Source organism: Phyllobates terribilis, unplaced genomic scaffold (genome assembly GCF_046119375.1).
Source record: "Phyllobates terribilis strain yellow unplaced genomic scaffold, ASM4611937v1 Scaffold_122__1_contigs__length_5177241, whole genome shotgun sequence".
NCBI lineage: Eukaryota > Metazoa > Chordata > Amphibia > Anura > Dendrobatidae > Phyllobates > Phyllobates terribilis.
In genome coordinates this window covers 1,320,261-1,341,182 of record NW_027362882.1, presented here as the reverse complement: position 1 = coordinate 1,341,182, position 20,922 = coordinate 1,320,261, and the positions used below count along the sequence as shown (strand labels likewise).

General features: G+C 50.0%; 1 pseudogene; it reads right to left on the bottom strand.

The window, feature by feature from the left end:
• LOC141201657 (cingulin-like) overlaps positions 1-20,922 on the bottom strand; it is a 166,947-nt pseudogene that overhangs the window by 41,940 nt on the left and 104,085 nt on the right.

Sequence of the window (20,922 nt, the reverse complement as noted above, 5' to 3'; positions counted from 1 at the left end):
GGGAACCATCGAGAAGTGGTGCAGAGACTGTGGCCCGTGCAATCTGAGAAGGAAGGACCGGGCCAGCCAGAAGACTCCCCTGCAGTCCATCGTCACCCGGCAACCGTTGGAACTGGTAGCCTTGGATCATGTAAAACTGACCCCAAGCAGAAGTGGCTACGTCTACGCGTTAACCATCGTGGATCATTACTCCCGGTTCTTGGTTGTCGTCCCCGTCAAGGACTTAACGGCTCAAACAGCAGCTAGAGCCTTCCAGCAGCACTTCTGCCGTCCACACGGGTACCCGGACCAAGTGCTGACGGACCAGGGACCTGCCTTTGAAGCGGAGGTCTTCCAGGAATTCTGCAATCTGTATGGCTGCCGGAAGATAAGGACGACACCCTACCATCCGCAAACTAATGGACTTTGTGAAAAAATGAACCAGGTGGTAATGGATCTGCTAAAAACATTGCCCCTGGAAGAACGCAGTCTGTGGCCTGAGAAGTTGCCCGATCTGGTGGACCTATACAACCACATCCCGGTAGGTTCCACCAACTGTACCCCGGCTTACCTAATGAGGGCGAGACCTGGTAAGTTACCTGTTGACCTGGAAATGGGAGTCCTGACACCTGAGGACACTTCACCAGAAACAGACTGGGACACAGAGAGGCAGCAGCAGTACCGGAGAGTACAAGAGAGCGTGGAGCGAAGTCTCTGTCAGGCTAGGGAAAGACAAGAGAAGGCTTACAACCAGTATGCTCCCGCTGTTCCCCTGGTACCCGGAGAGCAGGTCTTGAAGAGGAAAAGACGGCTCCACAAGTTGGATGACCAGTGGGAGGAGGACCCGTACACCGTACTGCCCTCAAGCCACGAGAACCCGAAGGTCTGTACCATCAGTAAAGACGGAGGGGAAACCACAGCCATTGTATCCCGGGACCACCTGAAGAAGTGTCCCGAACAACTGAGGAACCCTGAAGAGGAACAAGAAGACCATCGACCCGTGGAAGAAGGGGAAGATATGGTTAGTACCGTGCTCGGGGACTTCCCTCAGTCTTGGACTCAAGTCAATGGTGCAGTTGTGGTACCCGTACTCACCTTCCTCCAACCATCATCCCAAGAACCTACGGAGCAACGGGTAGAGCTGGAAGAACAGCCGGTCCAGGAGGCAGAAGACTCCACACAAGCACAACAGGAGAATCAACCCTCTGCTTATAGTGAGCCTGCCGTACCCCTAGTGAGACAAAGAGCCGGTAGACAGCTGCCCAGTTTACCCTTGACAGCTCCTACACCCTGTAGTTCAGGGCCAGACAGTCAGCTCCGTAGGTCCACTCGGGCCACTAGAGGCCAGTTACCCGCACGCTGGAGAATTTAAAGTGTATAAATTGTTTTATTTATGTTTTTCTGTGTATTGTTGCTTGTGAATAATTTTGTGTTTCCAGTTGTTTTTAGGAAACCTTGGTGGATTTACCGGGAATCCTTGTATATAGTTGGAGCGTAACCCAGGATGGACTAGAGACTGTTAAGGACTCGGGGTAGGACAGACCCCTACCTGGTTACGTCTCCCTGTGTTGGTGAAATGGACACCTTTGTTTTCTTCAAAGACTGCACCCGGTTGCGGACACGCCGCAACCATCTTATGTGTTTTTCTTATTGTGTTGTTATTGTTATACTTTGTTATATTTTTCTAAATGTGTTTAGTCCCGGAGTACTAAATTTCACTAGGGGTGAATGTGGCACCCCAGGGGTCTGGTTTTCCACAGTAATGTAATGTTATGTCTGAGAGCAGGTGGGAGGTCCTTTGGTCAGGGATCCTGTGCATGCCACACCTCCTGCCCAGTCTTGGGAGGGGAAGAACTTCCCCTGTATAAACCCGGGGCTGAGGCAGGGTGAGTCAGACAAGGAGAGTGGAGACAAGAAGCAGCATAGGAAACAGGAGAGTTCCAAGGAGTCAGGGGCTGGCAGCTGCAGCGCTCGCCCTGACTAAGAAGATTCTTTACCGGACCCGGAGTCCGAGGCTGTGGGGACTAACTTCTACCCAGCAGCAGAATCCGTCAGGCAGGGGATTTCAGGTCCTCTGGCCCAGAAGCCCGAAGGCACGGTCACACGCGTGGGACCAGCACCGCCATCGTGGAGCGGAAGCCATTAGAAGGCCCCGAGTCACCGGCCATACGGGTGAGCACCACACGGTACACTCAGGGACGTGGGCTACTTACATCAGCTTCTAGCAAGGTAGCCAGAAGAGTACAGTCAGTTTGTGAGGCCTACAACTACGCCTGGCCAGGGGAGATCCCATCTGCTCAAAGACTGACCAGGCCCCGTTTGCTAGCAAGTACTCCGGGAGGGTCTATCGTTGTTACCAGTAAAGACCCTGAACTACACCGTACCGTCTCTGAGTGGTTCCTGCTACCCCCATCATCCACGTCAGCTGCCCTGAGGCCATACCCCTCCCGTTGGGGGTTATACTATCACGCTGCACAATCCTACCACCGGCCTCAGCGGTCTGCCCTGCAGCAGCAGCTCCCTGGCTGCACTCAACGGGTGGCGTAGTCATCAACTATTTACTACTAATAGACTGCCGTCTAGTTTGACTCCCTGGGCACGGACGGGGTCACCGCCACGAGACTACAACCCTCCACTGATCCGGCTCCGGGTAGGCTCCCGCATGCGCAACGCAGCGCGACACAGGCCCAGGGGCGCGTCAGAACCCTGGACCAAGGCCATACTACAACTAACTAACTGATATATAGAGCAATGACTCGTTTCCGGAGAGCAGATCTTCTTTGTCCTGGTAACACGCCTCACCTCTCCTTATCAGATCGGACTCTGAGCTTATAGCTTGTCTACGTTGATCTCCCCTGTAAAAATACAGAACACTAACCCCCACAAACACTACCCCCCACAAACACTACACCCCACAAACACTACCCCCCACAAACACTACACCCCACAAACACTACACCCCACAAACATTACACCCCACAAACACTAGCCCTTCGGATACAGACATAGGGCAGTTATATCATATCAGGTCCCTTATACAATTAGGTTAGACAGCAGACACCTATGTAATATGATGTCATGATGCACTGATTCCAGAATTAGATCTATATAATCAGTAAATAATGACCTCATAAGACAACAAATATTATCTACAGACATATTAAATGATTAACACTAAATAATCCCGTGGCTCTTGTTAGATTCTTCAGTCTTCCTTCCTGGATCCAGATATTTTTCCTGGTAAGAAAAAAATAATATGAGACAGATCAGGCAAAGACCCATAGAAAATCAGTCATAAATATATTGTACTTTATGCCCTCTTTTCTTTGCATTTTTAAATTTTGATGTAGATACTTAAAAATGGTGTAATAAATTTTAATTAAAAAAAAATTGTGTAAAATGCACATATATATATATATGTAAAATAAAGAGTAAAATAAATAAATATACAGTATGTCCCCCAATGTATGTACACCAACCTCTCTCCCATGTGGGGGAATAAGGGTAGATTTTTTTTGCTCCAAAAATCTGAAATTAAAGTGACAGAACCACCACCAGCAATCTGTGCCAGCCACAGATACCACTGGAACTGTCACTGACCAAAGTAGCTACTGTAGTGTCTCCATCCGAGGTCCCATCTTGTTACTGACCTCTGTGATAGCCCCAGGGATGTCCCCATGTTTGCTGCATAGAACTCTCAGTGTCCAACATTCCGCTGTGTGACCTCACAAAGAACCTTCATCACCCAAGTCTAGAGATTCTGCCAGCAAGGACTGGAGAAAGCTAGAACCTTACAGCCACAATCTGTAGACTTGGAGGATCGATGTCCATGTTGGCGCTAAGTTCACTAACTTAAATCCCTGTAAAGTTTCTCATTTACCTGTATCCTCAATCCAGGAACTTCTAATCTCCTCGTCTTCATCTCCTGAAATGAGAATCTGTGTCCTCGATCCTGGATCCTCTGCTCTCCTTGTCTTCATCTCTTGAAATGAGCATTTGCCCCCTGAACAACCATTTATATAGACCCACAGTCATTGTGACATCATGCTGTGAGGTAACAATGGCCTCCTGGATTTGATGATGTCACATATGACCATGAGTGATATCTCCATAGGTATTAATCAATATTTATAACAAGTAGTAATAATATGGCAGATCACATTGGTTAGCATCAAGGCTGGAGGAGCAGGACGAATAAGGAAAAGTTCCCAAAAGTAAAATGCATTTACTGTGACTGAAAAAAATAAATAACTTTATATTACTTCAAATTTAATTAAATGCTAGGCTCTATGACAACACTACACTGTTACCATAGGAACAAAGACCTATAGCCCATAGCAACCAGTCCAATTCCAGCTTTAGTGTATTTAAGGCCTGAAATCAAGAACATTGAGTGTTTTGTTTGCTGGTGATACATCTAGCAATGGACAAATGACAGGTAAGAGCAGGAATCATTGTCTATGAGAGAAACCATTCCCATTGTTACACATTTTCACACATTTTGTAGGTGCAGGAACTATGGACATTCCAGTTTTTGTGAAACAACAACTGCCAGCATTCACAGGATAAATATGAACAAAAGTTCAAGAATTGCTTTTTATTTTTTTCATGACATTCGCCGTGCGGTATAAGCAGGGCCGGCTCCAGGTTTTCGTGAGCCCTGGGCGAAAGAGTCTCAGTGGGCCCCTTTAACACATACCACGATTCATGACACACAGATGCCACAGAAAAATATATATATATAATACAATGCAGAAGATTTCACTTCTTACATTACATGACCGATATCTATTGTAAATTCTACAATAGCTCAGAAACCAGCGAATCGCTGCATACAGAATACTGGCCCCCATAAAATGCTCCATACAGGATATTGGCCCCCATATAACGCTCCATACAGGATACTGTCCCCCTTATTACAATCCTACAGGATACTGGCTCCCATATAACGCTCCATACAGGATACAGTCCCCATATAACGCTCCATACAGAATACTGGCCCCCATATAACGCTCCATGCAGGATGTGCCCCCATATAATGCTCCATGCAGGCTGTGCCCCCACATAATGCTCCATGCAGGCTGTTCCAACCACATAATACCTCATGCAAGCTGTTCCCACCACATAATGCCCCATGCAGGATGTCACCCCTCTTATAATGTCCTATGCAGGATGTCACCCCGCTTATAATGCCCCATTCATTATGTCACCCCCCCTTATAATGCCCCATGCAGGATGTCACCCTCGCTTATAATGCCCCATACATTATGTCACCACCCCCATATAATGCCCTATGCAGGATGTCACTTCCCCCATATAATGCCCCATGCAGTATGTCACTCCCCCCATATAATGCCCCATGAAGGATGTTACTTCCCCCCCTTTGAATGCCCCATGCAGGATGTCACCTTTCCCCCCTCTTATAATGCCCCATGCAGGATGTCACACCCCCCTCCCTTATAATGCCCCATGCAGGGTGTCACTCACCCACCTTATAATGCCCCATGCAGGATGTCACAGCATCCCCCCTTTTAATTCCCCATGCAGGATGTCACCCCCCCCTTATACTGCCCCATGCAGGATGTCATCCCCCCTTCCTTATAATGCCCCATGCAGGATGTCACACCCCCCTCCCTTGTAATGGCCCATGCCTCCATACATTAAAAAAAAATAATCAAATACTCACCTCACTTCTTCTCACCTGCTGCCGCTGCTCTGGACTCCAGCGTCGCCGGCATCTTCCCACTCTGCGCTGTGACGGCTCAGGAAAGAGCGCGGTGAAAAGATGTCACCGCACCCTCTGACCTGAGACATCACAGTGCAGCAGCCGCGAAGAGACTGGAGCGGCCGCGGAGGAGCGGGGAGAGATAAGTGATGAGCCGCAGGCTGTAGGGGCCCTGAGGCCCTGAGCAAGCGGGGGAGGAGCGGGTGCTGACACCGCTCTCCTCCTCTCACAGGTCCCATAGCGCGGCACGGTGCTAGACGGCGAGTGGGCCCCCCCCGCCTGCTCAGGGCCCCGGCACTTGCCCGTGTGCGCCAGGTGCTGACGCCAGCCCAGGGTATAAGTGATATGATGACTTTATTCTGTAGGTCAGTTCGATTACAGCGATACCAGATTAATATAAGATTTTTAATGTTTTCCTGCTTTTGCACAATTAAAACATTTATTTTTGGGTACATAATATTTTATTGAACCCTTTTTATTCAGCAGTATGCATAACATAGCGCCATACACTCGTCCTACTATTCTGGATCAACATTGGACCAATTTTTTATACGCTAGTATGACTCCAGCCGTTTCCAAACTGATAGTCCTATAAGAGATCACTTTATTGAGCTCTGTCCAGTTTGCCTTATATACCGTATTTTTTGAACCATAAGACGCACTTTTTCCCCCCAATTTATGGGGGTGCGTCTTATGGTCCAAATGTACTGTTTTGTGATGTGGAGGCGGCTGGGGTTGCGGCAGCGTCGGGGGCTGCAGCAGCTGGGGCGGCGATGGAATGGTGTTACCCAGTAAGGAGCGGCGGCAGCAGCATGTTTGTGGGCTCAGCCATGAATTCACTATGTCCACACTAGCTATCAGGAGGTGGGCGGTCTCAGGTCCAGATCGCGCGCTGCAATGATGTTACAAAGAGGCAGGGCCGGGGCAACACAGAACAGCACAGCGCGCAGTCATTACCGACCCTGCCTCTTCGTAACGTCACTGCAGCGCTTGATCAGGATGAGAGACCGCCCACCTCCTGATTTCGAGCACGGCCATAGTGAATTCATGGCTTTGCCCACAAACATTCTGCTGCCGCCGCTCATTACTGGGTAAAATCGCTCCTTCGCCACCACAGTCCCCTCCGCTGCCACAGCCCCCTCCGCTGCCACAGCCCCCTGCCGCCACAGCCCCCTCTGCTGCCACAGCCCCCTGCCGCCACAGCCCCCTCCGCTGCCACAGCCACAGCTCCATCCGCTCATACAGCCACAGCCCCCTCCGCTGCCACAGCCCCAGCCCCCTGCTGCCACAGCCCCCTCCTGCCACAGTCCCTTTCAGCCCCAGCCGCCTCCGCTGCCACAGCCCCAGCCCCCTCCTGCCACAGCCCCTTCCGCCGCCACAGCCCCCTCCGCTGCCCCAGCCACCTCCGCTGCCACAGCCCCAGCCGCCTCCGCTGCCCCAGCCCCAGCTGCCTTCACTGCCCCAGCCACAGCCCCCTCCGCCGCTGCAGCCCCAGCTCCCTCCACCTCCGCTGCCACAGCCCCAGCCGCCTATGTTGCCAAAGCCGCCTACACTGCCACAGCCCCCTCTGCAGCCCTGGCTCCCTCCGCCTCCGCTGTCACAGCCCCAGCCGCCTCCGCAGCCGCAGCCGCCTTCGCTGCCGCAGCCCCAGCCACCTCCGCTGCCACAGCCCCAGCCCCCTCTGCAGCCCCAACCGCCTCCGCCCGCTGCCACAGCCCCAGCCACCTCAGCTGCCACAGCTCCCTCCGCAGCCCCAGCCGCCTCCGCTGCCACAGCCCCAGCCCCCTCCTGCCACAGCCCCCTCCGCCACCACAGCCCCCTCCGCTGCCCCAGCCACCTCCGCTGCCACAGCCCCAGCCGCCTCCGCTGCCCCAGCCCCAGCTGCCTTCACTGCCCCAGCCACAGCCCCCTCCGCCGCTGCAGCCCCAGCTCCCTCCACCTCCGCTGCCACAGCCCCAGCCGCCTACGTTGCCAAAGCCGCCTACACTGCCACAGCCCCCTCTGCAGCCCTGGCTCCCTCCGCCTCCGCTGTCACAGCCCCAGCCGCCTTCGCTGCCACAGCCCCAGCCACCTCCGCTGCCACAGACCCAGCCCTTGCTGCAGCCCCAACCGCCTCCGCCCGCTGCCACAGCCCCAGCCACCTCTGCTGCCGCAGCCCCCAGCCAGTGTGACCCCGCTTCTTGCCTATCGTGGGTCCAGAATGAGAGGCAAGCATTATGACGTAGAAGTAAAATATAAAGTAAAGTGAAAAAGCACATGACATAAAACATTGTACTACTCCTGTGGTGAACTATAACTCCCAGCATGCCATAAGAGCTGAAGGACTTGCTGGAAGTTATAGTTCTCCTCAGAGCAACCACATGACAAATATGTGGTGAACTATAACTCCCAGCATGGCAAAAGAGCTGTAGGACATGCTGCGAGTTATAGTGCCCCTCAAAGTCAACCACAATACCTGTGGGATCTTAAAGAGGACATACCATACATGGCTGAATACAGCCAGTACATGATACAAGCAACCAGTGGATCGAGCAGCATACTGGCTGTATGACTTCAGCCACATTTGTTTTTTGGCGTTTCTTCCTGCGTGTGTGTACAGTTAGACCACTCAGTCATTGACAGCAGGAGAGGAGAAGCCAAAGGACGGTATGTTTTCCTCTGCCGCAGCATTTCAGACGGAAGACTGAAACATACCATATCAGCCTTACGTCGTACATCCGGTGTCTGATACATTCTGCCTGATCCACGGGCAGCATGCATCAGCTATCGCAATCCATGGGCAGAATGCTTCAAAAGGTTTTTCTCCACTATTTTCCACCTCTAAAACCTTGGTGCGTCTTATGGTCCGGTGTGTCTTATAGTCCGAAAAATACGGAGCTTCCTGCTGACATCAACTGACCTGTATGAGAATGTTCGGAGAGGTCTGGGCATGTACGTTGGAATATTTCCAATATATAATGCATTAATATTATAAGTGAATAGGCTTTGCATGTATAACTTAAAATATAAACGTGTCAGGTAAATTCGGAGTTCATGTTTGGAATCAGTGCATTCAATTTAGTGTAAATCACAATAAATCAAAATATTTTTCTCTTAGTAGCAAAATCATTGTTGACATGCACTTACTTTTCTAATGTGGTCACTAACCATTAATACAATAACCTTAGCAAACCAGATAATAGATTATCTGCTTGAAGATGGGGTGCCTAAAAGTTTAAAGAAACTCCAGAAGGAGATCAACTTGCCTCATTATCTTTTTACGAATACCTACAACTTAGGCACACATAATGGACCCAGTCAACCACGACAAAGGATGTTAATACACAATCACTTTATCACAGATATGATCATATCTGTGAACCATACACATGGTTTAATTTCTACTAAATATTAACAACTTCTGTGACCTTGCATAGATGAGAACCCTCTGACAGTTAAAGGTTTATTCTCATCTCCAAGATCATAACTCAATGTGTATTAGGTGTAATAATAATATTAGCAAATTCCTCAAATTATAAATGTAATATAGTTCTTCTGATTCACTATGTTGCTTACCCCATGCACAGATCATTGCAACATCTTAGGTATCCATGTGTCACGCAAGATGTGGGAAAAACTTACTGCATCACAAAGGCAAGAAGGAAAGGAAGTCCAGATTCTAGGGAAAGGGGGGAAGTGGAGACCTCCTAGGTTGATCTAGCATCACCCTGTCTTCCCTAACGTCCTTGTATTGGCTCTTCACCAATCGCCGCACATGTGCCTTGCCCTGTCTTTCCCTGGCATATGGCTAACGCTAGGGAAGGGAGGAAATGAGCACTAGTTGATCTCAATTAAACACTATAGACAACAGAAGTAGACAAACAGGGGGAAATTACTTAGCTTTAGACGAACTCCAGACTAATGCGCACACGTTCTCAAGCTCCAAACAGCAAGAAGTACTGCTCTTGCTAAAGCCTTCACAAGTTGTAATGAATACACAGCAGATATTTATACAACCAGGCAGGGTGTTAATTAGCGAGAGGAAGGTAGCCGCTGGGTCCTAGAGACAGAGTCTAAGAAAATGTCTGTAAAGCCAAACAGGAGGAGAGCGGACCCTTCCCGCGAGGGCTCACAATCTACAAAGGATAGGTGAGCATACAGTAGATGAGGGAAGAGCTGGTCATGCAGCGGTATGGTGCAAAGAAGGTTACTGCAGGTTGTAGGCTTGTCGGAAGAGGTGGGACTTCAGGTTCCTTTTGAAGGTTTCCTTGGTAGGCAAGGGTCTTTTATGATTGGAGGTGTTGGTCTGCTTCTTTCAACAAAATGTACTTTTCAGGTTATCCCCCCTGTACCCTCCCTTATCTTCCCGTCTTTTGAGGCCCACACAGTCAGATTCTACCGGCCCTTCTCCCTGCGAGTGGCGGTTGTCTATCGCCCTCCAGGTCCCCCCCGTCAATTCCTGGATCACTTTGCTGCCTGGCTTCCAAATTTTCTATCCTGCGACATCCCCACGATAATCATGGGAGACTTTAACATCCCAATTGGCGATCCTCTTTCCCCATCTGCCGCTCATCTTTTATCCCTAACCTCCTCCTTCGGCCTTTCACAGCTTGCTAATTCTCCTACACATGAGGATGGGAACACATTGGACCTGATCTTCTCCCGGCTTTGCTCAGTACATGACTTTACTAACTCTCCCCTTCCACTCTCTGACCATAATCTTCTTTCATTCTCTGTCAAGAACTGTGACTCTACTCAAGACACTCCCACCGTCCACACTTATAGAAATTTATGCGCCATTAACACCCAGAAATTTATAAAAAGGTTGCAATTATCATTGGCCCCAATCTCCTCCCTCTCATGTCCCGACTCTGCATTGAAGCATTATAACAAAATAATACTATGCGCCCTGGATGAAGCCGCACCTCCTACACAAAGAAAAATTTGGCATAGACGGCGACAACCCTGGCACACGCCTCAAACACGTCTTCTCCAGAGGTACTCCAGGTGCGCTGAACGGCTGTGGAGAAAATCAAATCTGTCCGAAGATTTCCTCCACTATAAATTTATGCTGAAAACATATAACTCTGCCCTTCACCTCTCCAAACAAACCTACTTTAACAACCTCATAATCTCACTTTCCAATAATCCTAAACGACTCTTTGACACGTTTCATTCTCTCCTTAATCAAACAACACAGGCCCCGACCACCGACCTCAGCGCTGACGATCTGGCCATTTATTTCAAAGAAAAAATTGACCATATCCGACAGGAAATTTTCTCCCAATCCCCAAATGTTATGCATGCTCTCCCCCGCCACATTGTATCTTGCTCATTTTCTGACTTCGAACCAGTTACGGAAGATGAAGTGATCAGGCTCCTTGCATCTTCTCGCCCTACCACCTGCACCTGTGACCCTATTCCCTCACATCTCCTTCAGTCCCTTGCTCCAGCTGTCACCACTCACCTAACTAAAATTTTCAACCTTTCCCTCTCATCTGTTATCTTTCCCTCTTCTTTTAAACACGCCAGCATACAACCATTACTTAAAAAACCATCCCTCGAACAGAACTGCACGGCCAACTACATACCTGTTTCCAATCTTCCCTTTATCTCTAAACTCCTGGAACACCTTGTCCATTCCCGTCTAATCCGCTATCTCTCAGACAACTCTCTTCTTGACCCTTTACAATCTGGTTTCCGCTCTTTACATTCTACTGAAACTGCCCTCACTAAAGTCTCTAATGATCTACTAACAGCTAAATCTAATGGTCACTACTCCCTGCTGATTCTCCTGGATCTCTCTGCAGCATTCGACACTGTGGATCACCAGCTCCTCCTCACTATGCTCCGCACTATTGGCCTCAAGGACACGGTTCTCTCCTGGTTCTCCTCTTATCTCTCTGACCACTCCTTCTCTGTGTCTTTTGCCGGCTCCTCCTCCTCCCTACTTCCTCTTACTGTCGGGGTTCCTCAAGGATCAGTCCTAGGCCCCCTTCTTTTCTCCTTATACACCGCTCCTATTGGACAAACAATCAGTAGATTCGGTTTTCAGTACCATCTCTATGCTGATGACACCCAATTATACACCTCTGCTCCGGACATCACCCCTGCATTACTACAAAAGACCAGTGATTGTCTTTCTGCCGTATCTAACATTATGTCCTCCCTCTACCTAAAACTGAATCTGTCAAAAACTGAACTACTCGTATTTCCTCCCTACACTAACCTACCTGTGCCCGATATTGCCATTTCCGTTTGTGGCTCAACCATTACTGTCCAGCAACAAGCCCACTGTCTTGGGGTCATTATTGATTCAGATCTTTCTTTCACTCCTCACATCAAATCACTCGCTCGTTCATGTCATCTACACCTCAAAAACATCTCAAGAATCAGGACTTTTCTCACCTTTGACTCAGCAAAAACTCTTACTGTCGCTCTTATTCATTCTCGTCTTGACTATTGCAACGCTCTACTAATCGGTCTCCCTCTTACTAAACTCTCCCCTCTCCAATCCGTCCTGAACGCAGCAGCCAGGATCATATTCCTCGCCAACCGCTACTCCGATGCCTCTTCCCTGTGCCAGTCATTGTATTGGTTGCCCATCCAATATAGAGTTCATTTTAAACTTATCACGCTTACCCACAAAGCGCTCCATGCTTCAGTACCCCCCTACATCTCCTCCCTTGTCTCAGTCTACCACCCTGCACGTGCCCTCCGTTCTGCAAATGACTTAAAACTAAAATCCTCCATAATCCGAACTTCCCACTCCTGTCTCCAAGATTTCTCGCGTGCTGCGCCAATTCTCTGGAATGCACTACCCAGGACAGTTCGATTAATTCCCAATACCCACAGTTTCAAGCGAACCCTAAAAACACATTTCTTTAGACTGGCGTATCACCTAAACACACTGTGTCCATCCCAGTTTTCCCCCATATTAAAATCTTCTTCAACTTCGAGTTCAAACCAACCATGCACATAATAGCCTCTGTCAGGACTGCACACATACTGGCTGGCGACCAGTCCATGTATTATTATTTATCCTATTCAGTATATCAAGGCTGCATTATACAATATATGTACTTTTTACCTTTTGTGTCTCCCCCACTTCCTCATAGACTGTAAGCTCGCGAGCAGGGTCCTCACTCCTTTCGATATGAGATATGCTTATTCTGTATTGTCTGTATATGTCCCCCCTAAAAATTTGTAAAGTGCTGCGGAATATGTTGGCGCTATAAAAATAAACTATTATTATTATTATTATTATTATTATTATTGGATAGAGAGTTCCAGAGTAGCAGGGATGAATGGGATAAAGTTTGTGTGCGATTGTGGGAAGAGAAGATAAGAAGTGAGTAGAGCAGGAGATCTTGTGAGGATTGGAGGTTGCGTGCAGGTATGTACCGGGAGATTAAGTCACAGATACATGGAGGAGACAGGTTGTGGATGGCTTTATGTGCCATGGTTAGGGTTTTGAACTGGAGTCTCTGGGCAACGAGGAGCCACTGAAGGGATTGACAGAGAGGAGACGCATAGGAATAGAGGGGAGACAAGTGGATTAGTCGGGCAGCAAAGTCGGGTGAGATGAGGAGGTGGTGTGTGAGTGGGAGATACTGATGTCCTGTCTGTCTATGAGGAGATACAAGATAGGGCCAAGTCTGTGATGCCGAGAGATGAGAGAGTCGGTAGTGGTATCCATCACAACCACATTGCCGCCTTTGTCGGACGGCTTTATGGTTATGGTTTGATCCTTTTCAAGTCTGCATAGTGAATCCATTTCACCTCTTGAAAGGTTATGTTGTTCCCTATGCTTAGTTTTTGTCAGTTGTATGATGTCCTCCGTAACCAAATTAAGGAAGAAATCTATGGAACTTAAGTCTCCGGTAGGAGGTGGAATTCTAGAAATTTTATTTTTAATGTCCGTGAAGGGATCAATGTATTCAGGTTCACCTCATCAAGATGGTATAGCAACCTCACGCCTTGTAGAAGGTTATTGGGTATTCCCAAGTTGTCACACTCCTTTCTATCCTCCCTAAGGAAGTGCTTTTTTAATTTCAAACGTCTGATGAATAGATGCAGGTCTATTATTATTTCAGATTCATCAAAATCAGTGGTGTGGATCAAACTTAAACGTTTACTCAGTATGCATATTTCATCAGTAGTGAGGGGCATTGATGATAGATTGATGACCTGTGTTGTTAAACGGGATTCGGCTGATTGGATCGGCTCCTGAGCAGGTAGTTCAGATGTAAAAAACTCCCTCTCTGCGGGGTTCTCCTGTTATTTCCTCTCCTCCGAAATCCACCCCTTCCTTTTAATTTCCCCTTTTGGGTTTTGGATTTTGTATCAGTATGTGAGACCTCTGTTTCAGAGGAGCATAAGTCTATCTAAGGAATATAATTCTGTCTGGTAATCGGCACCTAATATTCCTTGTTTTCCCTGAATTCTTCTAGGTAATAAAAAGCTTGCGTTTACACTTTTAGGTGGTATTGGTACCAATCTACCTTGTTCTGTAACTATGTTTCTTTTTTTGCGAAGTCCAGTTCTGATGAGAATTTCTTAGTTACCTCTATTTACTACTTAAGAGCTTCATTTTTAGGGTGCCAACCACCATGTGAGGTAGGGGACAATATAGAATAGGGAGAGAGTAGGGAATAATAGACACTTTCCTTCCCAGTTTTTTCCAAATAATGCAGGTTGGTGGTATCACCCTACTAGCTTAGCACATGTAGGGTATCCATGCATGTGTATCTGTATCATTTCTTGACCCTAATGGGAAGCTAAGTGCCTAATCTCATTCTTGATCTAGACCCCCCTGACATAACTAATAAATAATGGTAAAATATCTTTGCCCAATCATTTTCTTGTTCTATACCCCATTAATATATATAACTGTGATGTACCTCTGAGACCATCGGCCTCTTTAGAGTACCAATGTGTGTTTATAAAAATATCAGGGTATATTCCATTTGTTTAGAGTGATCCGTGACCATGTGTCTTCTTGGGGGTTTGAAGGCGCAATAAAAAATATGTGTCCCTTCACGTGGATCTCCATTTTCCAGCTGCAAACCCTATAGCAGGGCATGCGTCTGAAGTACACCTGTTTATGCCGCATCACAACATGTCTGAGGAGCAGAATATACAGTCGGTACGGAAAGTATTCAGACCCCTTTAAATATTTCACCTTGTTTCATTGCAGCCATTTTATAAGTTTAAAAAGTTCATTTTTTTTCTCATTAAAGTACACTCTGTACCCCATCTTGACTGAAAAAAAAACAGAAATGTAGAAATTTTTACAAATTTATTAAAAAAAGCAAAAGCTGAAATATCACATGGTCATAAGTATTCAGACCCTTTGCTCAGACACTCATATTTAAGTCACATGGTGTCCATTTCCTTGTGATCCTCCTTGAGAGGGTTCTACTCCTTGTGCGGTAGCGCTATTGATCATGTTGAGGGGCACTCACTTCACCGGGTTAACTAAAGCACACATGCAACGTTTTCCAGTAATCTAAAGTCCAGCAGTTTATTACACATCATAAACTGCTTATAACATAGTCCATCTCAGCGGCTCGCAGGAATATTACACATGTAATTGTAGCACCCTGAGGATTCGGCTGCTACAGGGGTATTGCACCTCAACCCAGAGGTGTGATATTCCACTCCCGGGTAAGGATGGAGTGTGGAACTGAGCTCAGTTAGCTGCATACACTACATACATCCCATTTCCGAGGGACAGACTGATGGTACTCCCACTAGGAATATGTGCAGGTACGACAGTGTCTGTCCCTGGCTGGAGTGGGAGGGGGGTGGAACATCCCAGTAGTGTAGGGGCAGATAGGGGGAGCAGTCTGGGTAATGCTAGGAGCTCATTGGGTGCTGGTCACCTGAGCTCACACATAGAGGGAGTATATAAGGTGGGAACCATCTTAGATCAGGGTCAGTCTTCTGTAGAAGGTTAGTGAGTCCTGAGAGAGGTCCAGGAGCGCCTGCAGAGAGAAGAGAGAGGAGAAGAGAAGGACCCAGAGGGGGAGAAGAAGGAACCCCAAGAACCCAGAATTAAACCAGAAGGGTGAAGGGTTGGCACGCAAGGGAACCGGATCCCAAATTAGTGGAGGAGAGAAACAACCCTCAGCTAAGAACCGGAGGCTGCGTCATTTCATGTGGAGCAGCCTCTCACTAAGTCCACTAAGAAGGCACACCAGGCATAGGGTCAGGGAACCCCGGAGAGGTGCACCCACCAAGAGGCCCGAGGGAGCCGGATATAAGTGGACCCCTGGTGAGAAAGGCCAGTAGAAAGGACAGTCAGAAAGGGAGCTCAGGACCACGCTCCAGAATTGCTTGGGGGTTGGCCGAGTCCAGGACCTGGTGGACGCAGCACGGCTCGGGCGGTCACTCAAGGCCAGAGTGACCAACAGAACAGCAGTAAGTAAAAACCCTGAACTGCACAGCCCGACTCTGAGTCTTCTTACCATCCACACTGCACCACCACTACCACCATCCTCTACACCTGACCCCCTGAGGCTATACCCCTCCCGTTGGGGGTTATACTACCCGAAGCTGCACACATACCACCAGCCTCAGCGGACCCTGCTGCAGCGGCGGCAGTATTGACCGCAAATCAACGGGTGGCGTAGTCGACACAAAGAACAACTAATAACATCTGTAAAGACTGCCACACACTGAGCTTGACACCCTGGGCACGGACCGGGTCACCGCCACTCGGAGACTACAACCCCCATCTGATCCGGCTCCAGGTATCCCCCAAACAACACTGGCCCAGGGGGCGCGTCAACTTTGGCGTAGTCGGCAGGATAACGTGCCCGTAACAACCGGGTACTGCGTGCCTGAAGAAAAGTTCACCGTTACCTCAAAAAGAAGTCTCCCGCCGGTTCCGGAGGGTCCCCGCCAACGGACCCCATCACAGGTCGTTTCCCGCCGGTTGTCCGCCATTTGCAGCTTTTTCCCGCCATCCATGGAGTTTCCCGCCACTGGGAGACGATTCCCGCCATTTCCAAGGATTTCCCGCCTTGGAAGAGCGGACGCCATTATGGGCGTGCCAGAGGGTGGCAAAAGGCCACCTCCCATCGTGGGTCAGGTCGAAGAATGGCGCCAAAAGCGGAAACCGCGCCCACCAACAGAGACTGTGATGCTGGAAGTGTCCATCAGCGTGAGAGAACTGCCCCTGGAACTGACAATCACTAAGTTGCCCCGGGACCACCCTCAATGTGGGCGGAGACAGAACAAAAGAACGAAGATGGGTGCAGCCTGGAGGAGTCTGGAGAGAGCGCACCCGGAGACAAGAAGTCTGGAGAGAGCGCACCCGGAGACAAGAAGTCTGGAGAGGAGTCCAGAGATAGCGTACCCGGAGATGGAGGGAGAGACAGGCAGCACCGACCCAGTGGTCAGGAGCCTGCTGCAAGCAACAACCCCACTAGGCTTAGTGGAGATCCTAGCACAGCTCCCCCGAGACCGGGAGTGTGCACAAACCGCGCTGGAGGGCCTCGCACGGAGGATGGCCCAGGTGCAGCAAGACACGCTGACGGAGTGGAGCCGTGAGATGGCCCAGCAGACCGGAACCCGTCAGCGGAGCACGCCGCCCGAGACGAGGAGACAGACCGCCTCTGAGGATGGCGCAGGAGGAATGAAGGCAGGAGACGGCGCCGAGAAGGGAGCTGAACGGACGGAGGCAGGTAAAGGGGACGTCTCTACCCCGAGCCGAGAAACCGAGTACCTGTCCCAGCTCCCCGTCGCAGAGCCCGAAATTTCCCCTGCCGTGCCCGTCGCTGCATCGTCACCGTGCCAGACTAGGCCTCAAGCAGAAGCCGCGGCCGCGACCCCTGTGACGTCACGCGCCTCAACCCTGAGCGCGGCGAAGCAGGAAATACCATCGGCCTGGTCGCAAGGTCTAGTACCTCCGGGCGCCGCAATTCCAACAGCGCCCCCTACCTCCGCGGAGCCACCGGCCTGGTCGCAAGGCCGAGTACCCCCGGGCGCCGCCGTCTTCACGGTGCCCTTTACGTTCAGGGTACCCCAGGCCTGGTCGCAAGGCCTGGCGAACCCGGGCGCCGCTTCCACCACCGCGCCCTCAACATCTAGAGTACCGCACCTGGGTGAAGATCTATTTGCCCAGCACACGTGCCCGGATGGGCAGCCCTCTGTATGGCCCCAGGAGTACTACCAACTGGAACTCCAAAGAGCAAGGCCCCTGTGCGAGCCCCTGATTCCGGCTCCGAAGCCCGTCAGGAGAACCCCGCTCCCGCTAGAAGAAGCACAATTCGAGTGGGACCCCACCGGAGGAGACCTCATGGGGTTCACTCAAGAAACACGGGCAGCCGCAGCAGAGCGAGTGGAGTGCTGCCGCCAGCAGTTGGCAGCCTTCGAGCAAGAGCGGAAAGAGAGGCGGATCCGTGAGCAGCGGCTGCAGGAACAGAGCGCAGGGCAGAAGAGCCGGACCAGGAGGAACCCCCGTGCAGCTCATGGTCCCCGTACCATCGGGACTGTGATTAAATTCAACCTGCAGCATGGGTGGGGCTTCATAAGAGACCATCATACCCCCGGCGACGTCTTTGTAACCCGCAGAGACGTAGAAAGCCATCTGCCGGAGGGACACAGAGGTCGTGACCTGTACGTAGGGGACGAGGTCACGTTCACCCGGCACAAGTGTGCCAAAGGACCCTACGCCCTCCATGTACATCGCTTGACGGAGGAGGAGCTGCGGTGTGAGGAGGAGCAAGAGGACCCGGACGGGTCTGAAGAAGGAGCAGGAGGACGCCGTCATTAAAGTACGGTAAAGAGACTGTAAATAGTTACCCGTCAGGGTATAAGAACTGTTACTGCTGCTAGTTAAAATATAGTCCCCGTTGGGACCAGCAAATTGAACTGAAACCCGTGTGTCCCTATTCCCACTGACCGAGGACTGAGAGCGGTCATTCCTTTCCTAATACCTGGCCGAGGACTGAGAGCGGCCATATTTCCCCTTGTACATAGTTGCGCTTTCTAAGGCGCCCCCTACCGGTTTTATAGGAAACTGTTGTTTTTCTACCAGAGACTGTCGCACTTTACCCGGTCACAAGTCGCACCGTGGCCGAAGGAACAAGAAAGTTTTATATAAAAAGTTTATGCTGATGATATATATATAATGTTTTATATGTTTATGTTGTTATAAAAAATTGTATGTTTATGGATGTTTTGTTCTCTTACAGCCCGAGGACGTGCTGTGATTTACCAGGGGGGAATGTAGCACCCTGAGGATTCGGCTGCTACAGGGGTATTGCACCTCAACCCAGAGGTGTGATATTCCACTCCCGGGTAAGGATGGAGTGTGGAACTGAGCTCAGTTAGCTGCATACACTACATACATCCCATTTCCGAGGGACAGACCGATGGTACTCCCACTAGGAATATGTGCAGGTACGACAGTGTCTGTCCCTGGCTGGAGTGGGAGGGGGGTGGAACATCCCAGTAGTGTAGGGGCAGATAGGGGGAGCAGTCTGGGTAATGCTAGGAGCTCATTGGGTGCTGGTCACCTGAGCTCACACATAGAGGGAGTATATAAGGTGGGAACCATCTTAGATCAGGGTCAGTCTTCTGTAGAGGGTTAGTGAGTCCTGAGAGAGGTCCAGGAGCGCCTGCAGAGAGAAGAGAGAGGAGAAGAGAAGGACCCAGAGGGGGAGAAGAAGGAACCCCAAGAACCCAGAATTAAACCAGAAGGGTGAAGGGTTGGCACGCAAGGGAACCGGATCCCAAATTAGTGGAGGAGAGAAACAACCCTCAGCTAAGAACCGGAGGCTGCGTCATTTCATGTGGAGCAGCCTCTCACTAAGTCCACTAAGAAGGCACACCAGGCATAGGGTCAGGGAACCCCGGAGAGGTGCACCCACCAAGAGGCCCGAGGGAGCCGGATATAAGTGGACCCCTGGTGAGAAAGGCCAGTAGAAAGGACAGTCAGAAAGGGAGCTCAGGACCACGCTCCAGAATTGCTTGGGGGTTGGCCGAGTCCAGGACCTGGTGGACGCAGCACGGCTCGGGCGGTCACTCAAGGCCAGAGTGACCAACAGAACAGCAGTAAGTAAAAACCCTGAACTGCACAGCCTGACTCTGAGTCTTCTTACCATCCACACTGCACCACCACTACCACCATCCTCTACACCTGACCCCCTGAGGCTATACCCCTCCCGTTGGGGGTTATACTACCCGAAGCTGCACACATACCACCAGCCTCAGCGGACCCTGCTACAGCGGCGGCCGTATTGACCGCAAATCAACGGGTGGCGTAGTCGACACAAAGAACAACTGATAACATCTGTAAAGACTGCCACACACTGAGCTTGACACCCTGGGCACGGACCGGGTCACCGCCACTCGGAGACTACAACCCCCATCTGATCCGGCTCCGGGTATCCCCCAAACAACACTGGCCCAGGGGGCGCATCATAATATCCTAGAGCCTTTTCAGTGGCAGCTCTGCCCGCTTGGCTTCAGAAACAGTCCTCAGCAAGGTAACAACATCAAGGTCCATATCAAGCACCGTCTTTTACCTTTGTCAGGTATAGCTGCTTCCATTAACTCTGTTCTGCCAAAGCTGTGGTTTAAGGCTCACCAGATGTGGCCTACAGGCCTTGTGCCTTCCAGGTCTAATGGTGTCTCAGGCACAGAGATCAGGTCTCTTGACTCACTGCGTTTCAAAAACCCCCCGAATATATATCCCTTTGTGCGCACAGGACCTGTGATGATGTCACAGTCATGTGATTAGTCTTTGTCACTAACTTCGTCAACTCACATTTCCGAGTCGTAACCTTGTCAGACCCCCCTCGCTCCCAGCGGTCAATACAGCAGTGCGACTCACTTGCCCTTGTATCTAAGGTCAGGTCCGACTCCATACTGTCTCTTACTGTATTGGGTCATTTGTATGGGCCTCTCAGACTTGAGCTAATGGAGGACTCACGACCTCTAAACCCACACCCACTATCCTCAGAACATCTTGAAAGGTCTCTAACTTCTGCTGTAGCCGTTCTATTATTTGGAAGGCCCTTTCTCTGTCTGGTCTCACAATTTATAAACGGCTGCCATCTTCTGCTGCTCAGTCGACGCTGTCTTTCCATTCACAGTCTGGCGGGATTCAACTGTTCTACCTCTCGCAGGTAGGTCACTCGGTACTCCATCAGCATTCTTACATATGCAAGATTTTCTTCCGTTCCTACAGTGGAGAATGACACCATGCTGTCTTCATCCGGTAT